This window comes from Phocoena phocoena, chromosome 14 (genome assembly GCF_963924675.1).
Source record: "Phocoena phocoena chromosome 14, mPhoPho1.1, whole genome shotgun sequence".
Taxonomy (NCBI): domain Eukaryota; kingdom Metazoa; phylum Chordata; class Mammalia; order Artiodactyla; family Phocoenidae; genus Phocoena; species Phocoena phocoena.
The window spans coordinates 24,906,317-24,921,576 of record NC_089232.1 but is presented as its reverse complement, the minus strand read 5'-3'; the positions used below and the strand labels follow the sequence as shown (position 1 = coordinate 24,921,576).

At 45.3% G+C, this 15,260-nt stretch overlaps 3 pseudogenes; all 3 read right to left on the bottom strand.

The window, feature by feature from the left end:
* Positions 1 to 45: 45 nt before the first annotated feature.
* Positions 46 to 3,549, bottom strand: LOC136133531 (uncharacterized protein C2orf78-like; annotated as a pseudogene).
* Positions 3,550 to 4,230: 681 nt separating this feature from the next.
* On the bottom strand, positions 4,231 to 8,073 carry LOC136133530 (uncharacterized protein C2orf78-like; annotated as a pseudogene).
* Positions 8,074 to 8,418: 345 nt separating this feature from the next.
* Positions 8,419 to 14,872, bottom strand: LOC136133529 (uncharacterized protein C2orf78-like; annotated as a pseudogene).
* Between the last annotated feature and the right edge of the window lie 388 nt (positions 14,873 to 15,260).

Genomic DNA, 15,260 nt, shown 5'->3' with positions numbered 1-15,260 from the left:
CGCTATTACCTAGGGTTCACATATAGCTCAGTCCAACCGGTAAATTTAAAGAGTCACTTTTACCCACTTCAATCCTGGAGGTTGAGCTGAGTTAGTAGAAGCAGGCTGGGCACAGTCAGCCACAGCAGGCCGATGTAAGGCCAGAGACTGTGGCCTCCGAGGAGCAGGTCGAGCTTGAGGCTTGTCCCAGGCAGAAAAAGGCAAAGGTATCAACTTGACCTTCCCAGGAGGCGGCAGCTCATACTGGGATGGAGATGGACACTCTTTTTCAGCTCTGCTGTCTGGTTGCTGGGCTTCGATTTGAGTTTTCTCAGGACTCTTACCCTCACTTGGGGTATGCCTCCATGGCTGGATAGCTGGGGGTGCCTGGGGGTGTTTAGGGTTGCTTGAATTTCCCAAGACCCGACAGGAAGAGAGCCCAGTTTTCTTATCTTTCTCCTCCCCCAGTGCATGAAAAACCTTCACAGACTCCAGCATGCCCATGCCTAGGGCGGTTCGAGGCTTTTTAAAGCTCTCTTGGATAAGCTTAGTTTGCTGTTTCTTTCATTTCGTCTGGGGAATTGTTGGCCTCTCTTCTGCCTTGACTTTGTTCCCTGACTGCTTATTCTCTTCAGCCTTCTTCCTTCCTCTGGTCCTTGTGGTCCTTTCCTGCCCATGGCTCTTTGTTTTGCTGATCTTTCTGGATGCAGCTTTCTGAGGTTTGCCTTTGGAATGCTTGGCCGTGTTCACAGGAGCCCTGTCACTGACTGCAGCATGGCATAGAAGCACTTCTCCCCGTAACAGGCACGCTGGATTTTTTGGCTGGATTTTGGCCTTGGGAACACCACTGATAGGCTCAGAGGCTTTATGTTTGTTCTTCCTGGGTTGAGCAGAGGGAACCTTTATGACACGTGGCTTTTCCTGCACCTGATTCACTTTAATGGCTCTGGTGTCTTTGACTTTGATCACGTTGGGACCTTTGGATTGATCAAGATCTTTCAAAGAATAAAAGTGCTGGGGAAGGTGAATATCCTCCGCCAGTGTAGTAACGTCTGCAAAACCACTGCTAGATTCCATCCCATTTTCAGGTGTCCCTACGTCCTCAAGATTCAGGCTCTTCTTTCCCCGATCAGCATTTTCAGAACCGGGCTGCTCCTCTTGGCTGAGGGGATGCATCAGTGCAGGCCAGGAGCTGGTGAATATCAGGGATTTCTAAAGGGAGTAGTGGAGGCTCTTGGTTTTCTCTTGGGATCCGGTAGGCATCCAGAGGCTTTGAAAGCTTGGTTTTAATATCCTCCAAGTGCTCACTCTCTATATGTCCCTGGCTTGGAGCTGGAGGCAGGGCCAGGAGACTACTGGCACTCTGGACTGGAGCTGTCCCTGAAATGTCCCCAAGTTCAGGTGGTGGGTTACTCTCAAGTATCTGAATATTTCTGCTCCTGCAGGACCTGGGGAGTTCTTGAGTTTGTGTCACACAAGATGTCTGGCTTGGAGGTTGCAATCCCAGGGAATTTTTCATCACCAGGGAAGTCTCCATCCCTACAAAGGAATCCAGGTAGAAGTCAGTCCCTGGTAAGTGAGATGCTCCCCCTAAACACCAACACAGCAATCATGTACCTTTCAAGGTACATGATTGCTGTGTTGGTGTTTAGGGGCAAGATGGGCAAGGCATTTCTAGTAACTCTTCTTAAGGATCAGGGACACTGCCCTATGCTACGAGATAAGGGGTGACTGTTGGAATTCTTACTGGTGATCATTTCATGTCACCGATTCGTGGCTTTCTTTGTATTTCATAGGATTGTTAAAAGTCAAATAAAAAATGAGTCTTATTTTTTAAAGAAATGAAATGTTTCACAAAGCCTAGCATTCTCATATAGAGTCCTTTCAATTCTCCCCACTTTCCTGAGAGGCTAAGAACACTTCACACCATGAACTAGGAGAGGGAGTAGAGCCCTTCCTGATGAAATATATAAACAAAGGCAGAGTCTTAGCCTGCTTGCTCTGGACAGAATCCCAGACCACAAGGTCTTAAATCCTGGTATAAATTAGGGAAGTGAGGACAATTAAACTGGCACTATGACAACGAGAGTTGTGAAACACCTTCCAAAGAGACTGTAGCAGTAGATCAGGGAAGAGAGTGATACAGTGTGGTAGTACAGGGGGAATGATCGGCTACAGCAGTGAAAAATGTGGTCCCTATTGGTATGCTCTCGGGGTTCTTGTACATGTAGCATAGATGACCTTTAGAGTGTCCCTCCCACCTTCCCCCCTGCATTAGGTGTTCTTTTTTAAAATTAATTTTTATTTATTTATTTTTTGAACTTATTTATTTTATGTATGTAGTTTTTGGGCTGCACTGGGTCTTCATTGCCGTGCACGGGCTTTCTCTAGTTGCGGCCAGTGGTGGCTACTCTTGGTTGCGGTGTGCGGGCTTCTTATTGTGGTAGCTTCTCTTGTTGTGGAGCATGGGCTCTAGGTGCGTGGGCTTCAGTAGTTGTGGCTCACGGGCTCTAGAATGCAGGCTCAGTAGTTGTGGCTCATGGGCTTAGTTGGTCCACGGCCTGGGGGATCTTCCCTGACTAGGGCTCAAACCCATGTCCTCTGCATTGGCAGGCGGATTCTTAACCACTGTACCACCAGGGAAACCCTAGCTGTTCTTGTATAGAATCTAAAACCAGAGAGCCCTGAGCGAAGGTAGTGGTTATTAAAGGCTCAGGATCTAAATTCTACCTGTCTGTACACCACTTCACAGCCGTAGATTTGACCCCATTTTTGAATGCTGACCTCATTGTTCAACTTTCTTGCTGTTTGTACTCACCTTGAAAACTTGTTTCTGTGATGGCTTGAGCCGACACAGGGTAGTAGATTCCAGAGGTGGAAGCTGGTGGTTGGATATTTGTGGGCTGAATCTCCTTTAGTACCATAACCACTTCTGGTTGTACAGGGGCACTACTTCCTGTGTATGACACAGAGCCATAAGATTGCAGGCAGGAACCAAGTTCTCCATACAGTAGAGACCCCAATGTGCCTTGGTTATAGTAGCATACCTGGCTTCCTTCCTGGTAGGGATGTGACAGGCTGCGTCCCTGATCTGGAATATGAGATGGTGTTCCCTAAGCAAGCCTGGCAGAAAGTGATGGATATAGAGGGACCATGTTATTGGTGTCTGCAGTTTATCATACTGGGCTGCCATAAACATGGAGGAAGCAGCTGTGTGCTGGTCAGTGACTGCCAGAGTCAAGTCTCCGAGTGAAGGAGAATTCTTTTCAGTGCTTCCTGTGATGTCCCAGTCAAGAACACCTGGATAGGAAGCAGCTGAAGTGGAGGTCTGGCTCTGGTCAGTACTCCAGATAACATAGTTGTGCTAGAATGGTGGTGAAGGTAGGCGCTACCCATGATTGCCTGGACAGAGGTACCAGTAGCTGATGCCGAACTGAGGGCAGGAGCAGAGACTCTGGAGAAGTTGCAGACACTTCCTGTTAGGGAAGGTGCGTTGCTCACCCCAGGAAGAGAGTGCTGCAGAGAATTCAGAGTTCCAAGCAGAGATGGATTTTGGAAATTTTCTGTAAGAACAGGAGGGTAATGAAAAAATCAGGGAGATTGATACATTCTCACTGTGTTTGAGGAACAGCATTATCTTAAGGTTCTTGCTATCCGGACACCTGTAATGTCAGTACTTACTGAGAAGCCAAAAATCAGACCGTTACGATGGTTGCAAGGACTGAGCAGTTTTACACTCTTCTGTATTAGCTGCCTGTGCTCCCATGTTGGACACAGATGGGCAGAAGACCCAAGTGGTATGATTCAGACATTGCTCTCTAGGCTGGAAGCAACCTTCTCCCTGCCCTGTCTTTCCCTTCAGCCTGCACTAGTATGGACTTCTATGCTGTTTTGTAGACTGGGAGCATTTTAGAACTAGGAGGTCCTTAGAGAACTTCTATTTTCACAGTCTCATTTCATGAGGAAGGAAACCGAGGCTCAGAGAGGTCGGGTTGACTTGTTCAAGTTCTCTCATTATGTTAGTATACTTACCAGGTTTCAGAACCTAAGTATCCGGACTTGCTTGCCAGGACGCTACTCTGAGCTTGATACTGCCAGAAAGCAGAAGTAGAACTTATAATATAGGCATTTTTTTTGTCTGTTCGAAAACAGTACGGCTATTACCATTGTAATCTTCAGTGTCTTACTTTGCTTGTGCAGTTCTCACGCTATTACCTAGGGTTCACATATAGCTCAGTCCAACCGGTAAATTTAAAGAGTCACTTTTACCCACTTCAATCCTGGAGGTTGAGCTGAGTTAGTAGAAGCAGGCTGGGCACAGTCAGCCACAGCAGGCCGATGTGAGGCCAGAGACTGTGGCCTCCGAGGAGCAGGTCGAGCTTGAGGCTTGTCCCAGGCAGAAAAAGGCAGAGGTATCAACTTGACCTTCCCAGGAGGCGGCAGCTCATACTGGGATGGAGATGGACACTCTTTTTCAGCTCTGCTGTCTGGTTGCTGGGCTTCGATTTGAGTTTTCTCAGGACTCTTACCCTCACTTGGGGTATGCCTCCATGGCTGGATAGCTGGGGGTGCCTGGGGGTGTTTAGGGTTGCTTGAATTTCCCAAGACCCGACAGGAAGAGAGCCCAGTTTTCTTATCTTTCTCCTCCCCCAGTGCATGAAAAACCTTCACAGACTCCAGCATGCCCATGCCTAGGGCGGTTCGAGGCTTTTTAAAGCTCTCTTGGATAAGCTTAGTTTGCTGTTTCTTTCATTTCGTCTGGGGAATTGTTGGCCTCTCTTCTGCCTTGACTTTGTTCCCTGACTGCTTATTCTCTTCAGCCTTCTTCCTTCCTCTGGTCCTTGTGGTCCTTTCCTGCCCATGGCTCTTCGTTTTGCTGATCTTTCTGGATGCAGCTTTCTGAGGTTTGCCTTTGGAATGCTTGGCCGTGTTCACAGGAGCCCTGTCACTGACTGCAGCATGGCATAGAAGCACTTCTCCCCGTAACAGGCACGCTGGATTTTTTGGCTGGATTTTGGCCTTGGGAACACCACTGATAGGCTCAGAGGCTTTATGTTTGTTCTTCCTGGGTTGAGCAGAGGGAACCTTTATGACACGTGGCTTTTCCTGCACCTGATTCACTTTAATGGCTCTGGTGTCTTTGACTTTGATCACGTTGGGACCTTTGGATTGATCAAGATCTTTCAAAGAATAAAAGTGCTGGGGAAGGTGAATATCCTCCGCCAGTGTAGTAACGTCTGCAAAACCACTGCTAGATTCCATCCCATTTTCAGGTGTCCCTACGTCCTCAAGATTCAGGCTCTTCTTTCCCCGATCAGCATTTTCAGAACCGGGCTGCTCCTCTTGGCTGAGGGGATGCATCAGTGCAGGCCAGGAGCTGGTGAATATCAGGGATTTCTAAAGGGAGTAGTGGAGGCTCTTGGTTTTCTCTTGGGATCCGGTAGGCATCCAGAGGCTTTGAAAGCTTGGTTTTAATATCCTCCAAGTGCTCACTCTCTATATGTCCCTGGCTTGGAGCTGGAGGCAGGGCCAGGAGACTACTGGCACTCTGGACTGGAGCTGTCCCTGAAATGTCCCCAAGTTCAGGTGGTGGGTTACTCTCAAGTATCTGAATATTTCTGCTCCTGCAGGACCTGGGGAGTTCTTGAGTTTGTGTCACACAAGATGTCTGGCTTGGAGGTTGCAATCCCAGGGAATTTTTCATCACCAGGGAAGTCTCCATCCCTACAAAGGAATCCAGGTAGAAGTCAGTCCCTGGTAAGTGAGATGCTCCCCCTAAACACCAACACAGCAATCATGTACCTTTCAAGGTACATGATTGCTGTGTTGGTGTTTAGGGGCAAGATGGGCAAGGCATTTCTAGTAACTCTTCTTAAGGATCAGGGACACTGCCCTATGCTACGAGATAAGGGGTGACTGTTGGAATTCTTACTGGTGATCATTTCATGTCACCGATTCGTGGCTTTCTTTGTATTTCATAGGATTGTTAAAAGTCAAATAAAAAATGAGTCTTATTTTTTAAAGAAATGAAATGTTTCACAAAGCCTAGCATTCTCATATAGAGTCCTTTCAATTCTCCCCACTTTCCTGAGAGGCTAAGAACACTTCACACCATGAACTAGGAGAGGGAGTAGAGCCCTTCCTGATGAAATATATAAACAAAGGCAGAGTCTTAGCCTGCTTGCTCTGGACAGAATCCCAGACCACAAGGTCTTAAATCCTGGTATAAATTAGGGAAGTGAGGACAGTTAAACTGGCACTATGACAACGAGAGTTGTGAAACACCTTCCAAAGAGACTGTAGCAGTAGATCAGGGAAGAGAGTGATACAGTGTGGTAGTACAGGGGGAATGATCGGCTACAGCAGTGAAAAATGTGGTCCCTATTGGTATGCTCTCGGGGTTCTTGTACATGTAGCATAGATGACCTTTAGAGTGTCCCTCCCACCTTCCCCCCTGCATTAGGTGTTCTTTTTTAAAATTAATTTTTATTTATTTATTTTTTGAACTTATTTATTTTATGTATGTAGTTTTTGGGCTGCACTGGGTCTTCATTGCTGTGCATGGGCTTTCTCTAGTTGCGGCCAGTGGTGGCTACTCTTGGTTGCGGTGTGCGGGCTTCTTATTGTGGTAGCTTCTCTTGTTGTGGAGCATGGGCTCTAGGTGCGTGGGCTTCAGTAGTTGTGGCTCACGGGCTCTAGAATGCAGGCTCAGTAGTTGTGGCTCATGGGCTTAGTTGGTCCACGGCCTGGGGGATCTTCCCTGACTAGGGCTCAAACCCATGTCCTCTGCATTGGCAGGCGGATTCTTAACCACTGTACCACCAGGGAAACCCTAGGTGTTCTTGTATAGAATCTAAAACCAGAGAGCCCTGAGCGAAGGTAGTGGTTATTAAAGGCTCAGGATCTAAATTCTACCTGTCTGTACACCACTTCACAGCCGTAGATTTGACCCCATTTTTGAATGCTGACCTCATTGTTCAACTTTCTTGCTGTTTGTACTCACCTTGAAAACTTGTTTCTGTGATGGCTTGAGCCGACACAGGGTAGTAGATTCCAGAGGTGGAAGCTGGTGGTTGGATATTTGTGGGCTGAATCTCCTTTAGTACCATAACCACTTCTGGTTGTACAGGGGCACTACTTCCTGTGTATGACACAGAGCCATAAGATTGCAGGCAGGAACCAAGTTCTCCATACAGTAGAGACCCCAATGTGCCTTGGTTATAGTAGCATACCTGGCTTCCTTCCTGGTAGGGATGTGACAGGCTGCGTCCCTGATCTGGAATATGAGATGGTGTTCCCTAAGCAAGCCTGGCAGAAAGTGATGGATATAGAGGGACCATGTTATTGGTGTCTGCAGTTTATCATACTGGGCTGCCATAAACATGGAGGAAGCAGCTGTGTGCTGGTCAGTGACTGCCAGAGTCAAGTCTCCGAGTGAAGGAGAATTCTTTTCAGTGCTTCCTGTGATGTCCCAGTCAAGAACACCTGGATAGGAAGCAGCTGAAGTGGAGGTCTGGCTCTGGTCAGTACTCCAGATAACATAGTTGTGCTAGAATGGTGGTGAAGGTAGGCGCTACCCATGATTGCCTGGACAGAGGTACCAGTAGCTGATGCCGAACTGAGGGCAGGAGCAGAGACTCTGGAGAAGTTGCAGACACTTCCTGTTAGGGAAGGTGCGTTGCTCACCCCAGGAAGAGAGTGCTGCAGAGAATTCAGAGTTCCACGTAGAGATGGATTTTGGAAATTTTCTTTGAGAACAGGAGGGTAATGAAAAAATCAGGGAGATTGATACATTCTCACTGTGTTTGAGGAACAGCATTATCTTAAGGTTCTTGCTATCCGGACACCTGTAATGTCAGTACTTACTGAGAAACCAAAAATCAGACCATTACGATGGTTGCAAGGACTGAGCAGTTTTACACTCTTCTGTATTAGCTGCCTGTGCTCCCATGTTGGACACAGATGGGCAGAAGACCCAAGTGGTATGATTCAGACATTGTTCTCTAGGCTGGAAGCAACCTTCTCCCTGCCCTGTCTTTCCCTTCAGCCTGCACTAGTATGGACTTCTATGCTGTTTCATAGACTGGAAGCATTTTATATCTAGGAGGTCCTTAGAGAACTTCTATTTTCACAGTCTCATTTCATGAGGAAGGAAACCAAGGCTCAGAGAGGTCGGGTTGACTTGTTCAAGTTCTCTCATTATGTTAGCATCCTTACCATGTTTCAGAACCTAAGTATCCGGACTTGCTTGCCAGGACACTACTCTGAGCATGATACTGCCAGAAAGCAGAAGAAATAGAACTTATAATATAAGCATTTTTTTTGTCCGTTAGATAACAGTACGGCTATTACCATTGTAATCTTCAGTGTCTTACTTTGCTTGTGCAGTTCTCACGCTATTACCTAGGGTTCACATATAGCTCAGTCCAACCGGTAAATTTAAAGAGTCACTTTTACCCACTTCAATCCTGGAGGTTGAGCTGAGTTAGTAGAAGCAGGCTGGGCACAGTCAGCCACAGCAGGCCGATGTGAAGCCAGAGACTGTGGCCTCCGAGGAGCAGGTCGAGCTTGAGGCTTGTCCCAGGCAGAAAAAGGCAGAGGTATCAACTTGACCTTCCCAGGAGGCGGCAGCTCATACTGGGATGGAGATGGACACTTTTTCAGCTCTGCTGTCTGGTTGCTGGGCTTCGATTTGAGTTTTCTCAGGACTCTTACCCTCACTTGGGGTATGCCTCCATGGCTGGATAGCTGGGGGTGCCTGGGGGTGTTTAGGGTTGCTTGAATTTCCCAAGACCCGACAGGAAGAGAGCCCAGTTTTCTTATCATTCTCCTCCCCCAGTGCATGAAAAACCTTCACAGACTCCAGCATGCGCATGCCTAGGGAGGTTCGAGGCTTTTTAAAGTTCTCTTGGATAAGCCCAGTTTGCTGCTTCTTTCGCTTCATCTGGGGAATTGTTGGCCTCTCTTCTGCCTTGGCTTTGTTCCCTGACTGCTTATTCTCTTCAGCCTTCCTCCTTCCTCTGGTCCTTGTGGTCCTTTCCTGCCCATGGCTCTTCGTTTTGCTGATCTTTCTGGATGCAGCTTTCTGAGGTTTGCCTTTGGAATGCTTGGCCGTGTTCACAGGAGCCCTGTCACTGACTGCAGCATGGCATAGAAGCACTTCTCCCCGTAACAGGCACGCTGGATTTTTTGGCTGGATTTTGGCCTTGGGAACACCACTGATAGGCTCAGAGGCTTTATGTTTGTTCTTCCTGGGTTGAGCAGAGGGAACCTTTATGACACGTGGCTTTTCCTGCACCTGATTCACTTTAATGGCTCTGGTGTCTTTGACTTTGATCACGTTGGGACCTTTGGATTGATCAAGATCTTTCAAAGAATAAAAGAGCTGGGGAAGGTGAATATCCTCCACCAGTGTAGTAACGTCTGCAAAACCACTGCTAGATTCCATCCCATTTTCAAGTGTGCCTACGTCCTCAAGATTCAGGCTCTTCTTTCCCCGATCAGCATTTTCAGAACCGGGCTGCTCCTCTTGGCTGAGGGGATGCATCAGTGCAGGCCAGGAGCTGGTGAATATCAGGGATTTCTAAAGGGAGTAGTGGAGGCTCTTGGTTTTCTCTTGGGATCCGGTAGGCATCCAGAGGCTTTGAAAGCTTGGTTTTAATATCCTCCAAGTGCTCACTCTCTATTTGTCCCTGGCTTGGAGCTGGAGGCAGGGCCAGGAGACTACTGGCACTCTGGACTGGAGCTGTCCCTGAAATGTCCCCAAGTTCAGGTGGTGGGTTACTCTCAAGTATCTGAATATTTCTGCTCCTGCAGGACCTGGGGAGTTCTTGAGTTTGTGTCACACAAGATGTCTGGCTTGGAGGTTGAAATCCCAGGGAATTTTTCATCACCAGGGAAGTCTCCATCCCTACAAAGCAATCCAGGTAGAAGTCAGTCCCTGGTAAGTGAGATGCTCCCCTTAAACACCAACACAGCAATCATGTACCTTTCAAGGTACATGATTGCTGTGTTGGTGTTTAGGGGCAAGATGGACAAGGCATTTCTAGTAACTCTTCTTAAGGATCACGGACACTGCCCTATGCTACGAGATAATGGGTGACTGTTGGAATTCTTACTGGTGATCATTTCATGTCACCGATTCTTGGCTTTCTTTGTATTTCATAGGATTGTTAAAAGTCAAATAAAAAATGAGTGTTATTTTTTAAAGAAATGAAATGTTTCACAAAGCCTAGCATTCTCATATAGAGTCCTTTCAATTCTCCCCACTTTCCTGAGAGGCTAAGAACACTTCACACCATGAACTAGGAGAGGGAGTAGAGCCCTTCCTGATGAAATATATAAACAAAGACAGAGTCTTAGCCTGCTTGCTCTGGACAGAATCCCAGACCACAAGGTCTTAAATCCTGGTATAAATTAGGGAAGTGAGGACAGTTAAACTGGCACTATGACAGCAAGAGTTGTGAAACAGCTTCCAAAAGACTGTAGCAGTAGATCAGGGAAGGGATTGATACAGTGTGGTAGTACAGGGGGAATGATCGGCTACAGCAGTGAAAAATGTGGTCCCTATTGGTATGCTCTCGGGGTTCTTGTACATGTAGCATAGATGACCTTTAGAGTGTCCCTCCCACCTTCCCCCCTGCATTAGGTGTTCTTTTTTAAAATTAATTTTTATTTATTTATTTTTTGAACTTATTTATTTTATGTATGTACTTTGTGGGCTGCACTGGGTCTTCATTTCTGTGCACGGGCTTTCTCTAGTTGTGGCTAGCGGGGCCTACTCTTGGTTGTGGTGTGCGGGCTTCTCATTGTGGTGGCTTCTCTTGCTGCGGAGCACGGGCTCTAGGCGCGTGGGCTTCAGTAGTTGTGGCTCACGGGCTCTAGAATGCAGGCTCAGTAGTTGTGGCTCATGGGCTTAGTTGGTCCACGGCCTGGGGGATCTTCCCTGACTAGGGCTCAAACCCATGTCCTCTGCATTGGCAGGCGGATTCTTAACCACTGTACCACCAGGGAAACCCTAGGTGTTCTTGTATAGAATCTAAAACCAGAGAGCCCTGAGCGAAGGTAGTGGTTATTAAAGGCTCAGGATCTAAATTCTACCTGTCTGTACACCACTTCACAGCCGTAGATTTGACCCCATTTTTGAATGCTGACCTCATTGTTCAACTTTCTTGCTGTTTGTACTCACCTTGAAAACTTGTTTCTGTGATGGCTTGAGCCGACACAGGGTAGTAGATTCCAGAGGTGGAAGCTGGTGGTTGGATATTTGTGGGCTGAATCTCCTTTAGTACCATAACCACTTCTGGTTGTACAGGGGCACTACTTCCTGTGTATGACACAGAGCCATAGGATTGCAGGCAGGAACCAAGTTCTCCATACAGTAGAGACCCCAATGTGCCTTGGTTATAGTAGCATACCTGGCTTCCTTCCTGGTAGGGATGTGACAGGCTGCGTCCCTGATCTGGAATATGAGATGGTGTTCCCTAAGCAAGCCTGGCAGAAAGTGATGGATATAGAGGGACCATGTTATTGGTGTCTGCAGTTTATCATACTGGGCTGCCATAAACATGGAGGAAGCAGCTGTGTGCTGGTCAGTGACTGCCAGAGTCAAGTCTCCGAGTGAAGGAGAATTCTTTTCAGTGCTTCCTGTGATGTCCCAGTCAAGAACACCCAGATAGGAAGCAGCTGAAGTGGAGGTCTGGCTCTGGTCAGTAACTCCAGATAACATAGTTTTGCTAGACTGTTGGTGAAGGTAGGCGCTACCCATGAGTGTGTGGAAAGAGGTACCAGTAGCTGATGCCGAACTGAGGGCAGGAGCAGAGACTCTGGAGAAGTTGCAGACACTTCCTGTTAGGGAAGGTGCGTTGCTCACCCCAGGAAGAGAGTGCTGCAGAGAATTCAGAGTTCCAAGCAGAGATGGATTTTGGAAATTTTCTTTGAGAACAAGAGGGTAATGAAAAAATCAGGGAGATTGATACATTCTCACTGTGTTTGAGGAACAGCATTATCTTAAGGTTCTTGCTATCCAGACACCTGTAATGTCAGTACTTACTGAGAAACCAAAAATCAGACCGTTATGATGGTTGCAAGGACTCAGCCGTTTTACACTCTTCTGTATTAGCTGCCTGTGCTCCCATGTTGGACACAGATGGGCAGAAGACCCAAGTGGTATGATTCAGACATTGCTCTCTAGGCTGGAAGCAACCTTCTCCCTGCCCTGTCTTTCCCTTCAGCCTGCACTAGTATGGACTTCTATGCTGTTTTGTAGACTGGAAGCATTTTAGAACTAGGAGGTTCTTATAGAACTTCTATTTTCACAGTCTCATTTCATGAGGAAAGAAACTGAGGCTCAGAGAGGTGGAGTTGACTTGTTCAAGTTCTCTCATTATGTTAGTGTCCTCACCAGGTTTCAGAACCTAAGTATCCAGACTTCCTTGCCAGGACACTACTCTGAGCTTGATACTGCCATAAAGCGGGAGAAATAGAATTTATAGGCATTTTTTTTTGTCCGTTAGAAAATAGTACGGCTATTACCATTGTAATCTTCAGTGTCTAGATTCAGTGTCTAGATTCAGTGTCTAGAGTTCACATATAGCTCAGTCCAACCGGTAAATTTAAAGAATCACTTTTACCCTCCTCAAGCCTGGTTTCTCATCCCACCTCAAAATGTTTACCCGAAAGCGAATTTCTTAAGTTCTTTTGGAAAGAAAAACGTTATCTGATTACTTCAGATTACTCATCTGTAAAGTGGTTATAACAGCACCACCAATAATAATAGCAGTAATAATTAATACATGAATAAGCTGATATATAGCGTATGATTTATAGGGAGGAAGATACAATAAGTTCTAGAAAGACAAAGAAATATCATAATAAACATATTACATAACGTAAAAGAAATACATAGTTATGAAAACTGGGGTATGTGGCAAGTGTCAAAGCAAAATGAGTTTACTAACAAATGACATTCTGTACCATACATGCAATATTATGAAAGTGAATTTTGCCCACTGTATTTTAGTGAATACTATTAACCAAAAAACACGATAGAAGGTGATTTTGAATGAATTCCTAGCCAGTACATACAGACAGGGAAGATATATCAGTAAAAATGCATAACAAGCAACAAAATTCAATCAGTGTGAATGTATACATAGCCACAATATATGCAGACAAGTATTTCAATGAAAACTGGTACAAAGCAGACAGCAAAATAATAAGTGTAAAAGAATTTCATTATTGTGCCCATTCATATTTTTACCCAGCAAGTAACAGGTATTCAGCCTGGTAGAAATATAGTTCAAAGAATAGAAATATATAATAAGCAGAAAGGAAGCTTAAAAAGTATCAAGAAGGTTTTTGTATTTATTCTAGAACTTACATTATCTTATTATTATCTTCAACATCCAAGAAGATGACATCCCAAAACCTAAAAAAAACATCATCACTAGAATCCAATTAAAAAAGATTTTCAAATGTAAGGACATCGAAAGGACTCCACAATATTGTTCTAGATAAATGTAGAATTTTTTTTTTATTTTTATTTTTTTGCCGCACCACGTGGCCCTGGCAGTGAAGGCACCGAGTCCTAACCACTGGACCGCCAGTGAATTCCCTCAATGTGGAATTAGAGATGTGGGGCTTGAATTTTTCTTTTTCTTCTTAGGTAGCTAAGATCTAAAAACAAACGATGGCTGTTGATCAATGTGCTCTCTGTGTTAGGAAGGAAAGAACTGTAAAGATGAAAAGCAACCTTGCCTTAGAACCTACATATCACACAAAGGATATAGTTCTGATTCAATTTCGAAGATATCATTTAAAATTTTTAATTGGTAAAACGTCTACATAGTTTAAAAATTAGAATCAAACATTGAAAATCAGACCCCTAGATAACCACTTTGGTCTCTTGTATATAGGAAGCATCATTTCCAGGACATATTTCTACAATGTTTACATTCAAAACTGGCAGGTGCCAACTGTATTCAGAGAGGCAATAAAAGAGAAAACACTGAGTATGACTTTCCTGGTAAGCTGCCTTTCCTGGTGATGCCCTGTTCTGTCCTTACTTTCCTCTTAGTCTGTTAAAATAAGGATTTGCTACAATCAACTTTGTTTTGCCCTGCTCTGAGCAGAATTCACTCTATGCTCTTTCTGCTTTAATTTAAAATCTTTGGTTCCCATCAACATTCCATTGCAAACTACGTTTTTCTTGAGAGCTCCTGTATGCTTTCCCTCTTCATTCTTATTTTTTTATCCTATCTCTTGGTTCCTGTTGGCCTGTGCTGATGAAAACAATCCTAAACTTCCTTACGTTTGACTCTGTGCCTCCCTATAGCCCAGTACTCTCCATCCTCTCTCCCTATTTTCTCTTTTCAACTAGTCGAAATATTAGTGGAGGGAGACCATTAGAGATGAAACATCTTGCTATATATTGCTAGTTTTCTATGTCACCTGTCTCTTCTATGTTTCTGTTGAAACACTCTTGAGAAGGCTCTGATTTCATTTTCTACATGGGTACCCTTTAAGCCTCAATATTCGGAACAAAAGGGATCAGAGTGATCAACCAATGTAGTGTCCTAACGTAACAGATAAGGAAAAAATCAGGCTTTGCGAGACAGTCAATGATTTGTCCAAAGTCACACAGATAGTAAATGCCAAAGTCAAAACTGAAATTAGGTCTCCAGACTTCTAGTTCAGTACTTTCCCTCATTATTCCATGCTATTTTGAATCTACTAGTAAATTTAGGGGCAAAATAAATCTAACGAAAAACTTTAAAAAGTTTCTTTTCTTACCTGATGTGGTCAGAGAAGAAGAGAAAACATCAACTGCAGATACAAGGGATGAGGAGACAACACCAGAGGATGTCTGAGTGGCTGCAGCTGAACGGCGCATGTGTCCAGTACAAAGGTCACTGGTTACTGGTCACTGGTCACTGGTCACCGGTCACTTGTGATGATCCAAATTTATTTACAGACAAGTCCACGGAAACCCTTAGACTCTACCAAGTGGTAGTAGGCTTGGTAGGAGAATGATGTCACAAGGCAGGCAGTTTCAAGGTATGAGATAGCCAATAGGGAGGTCCGATCCCCAACAGGAAGGCGGGGTTGGGTGGAGAGAGTGTAGCAGAGCTAAAACAACACCTACATTTCTGAGCTCTGGGGAGGAAATCCTAGAAGACAGATTTACCTCCCCCAGGCTCTTACATTAGGGAAATCGTTGCAACATTTCTTACAGACGTTCATTAATATAATTTACTAACAGTTACCTATATCCTGCAGAG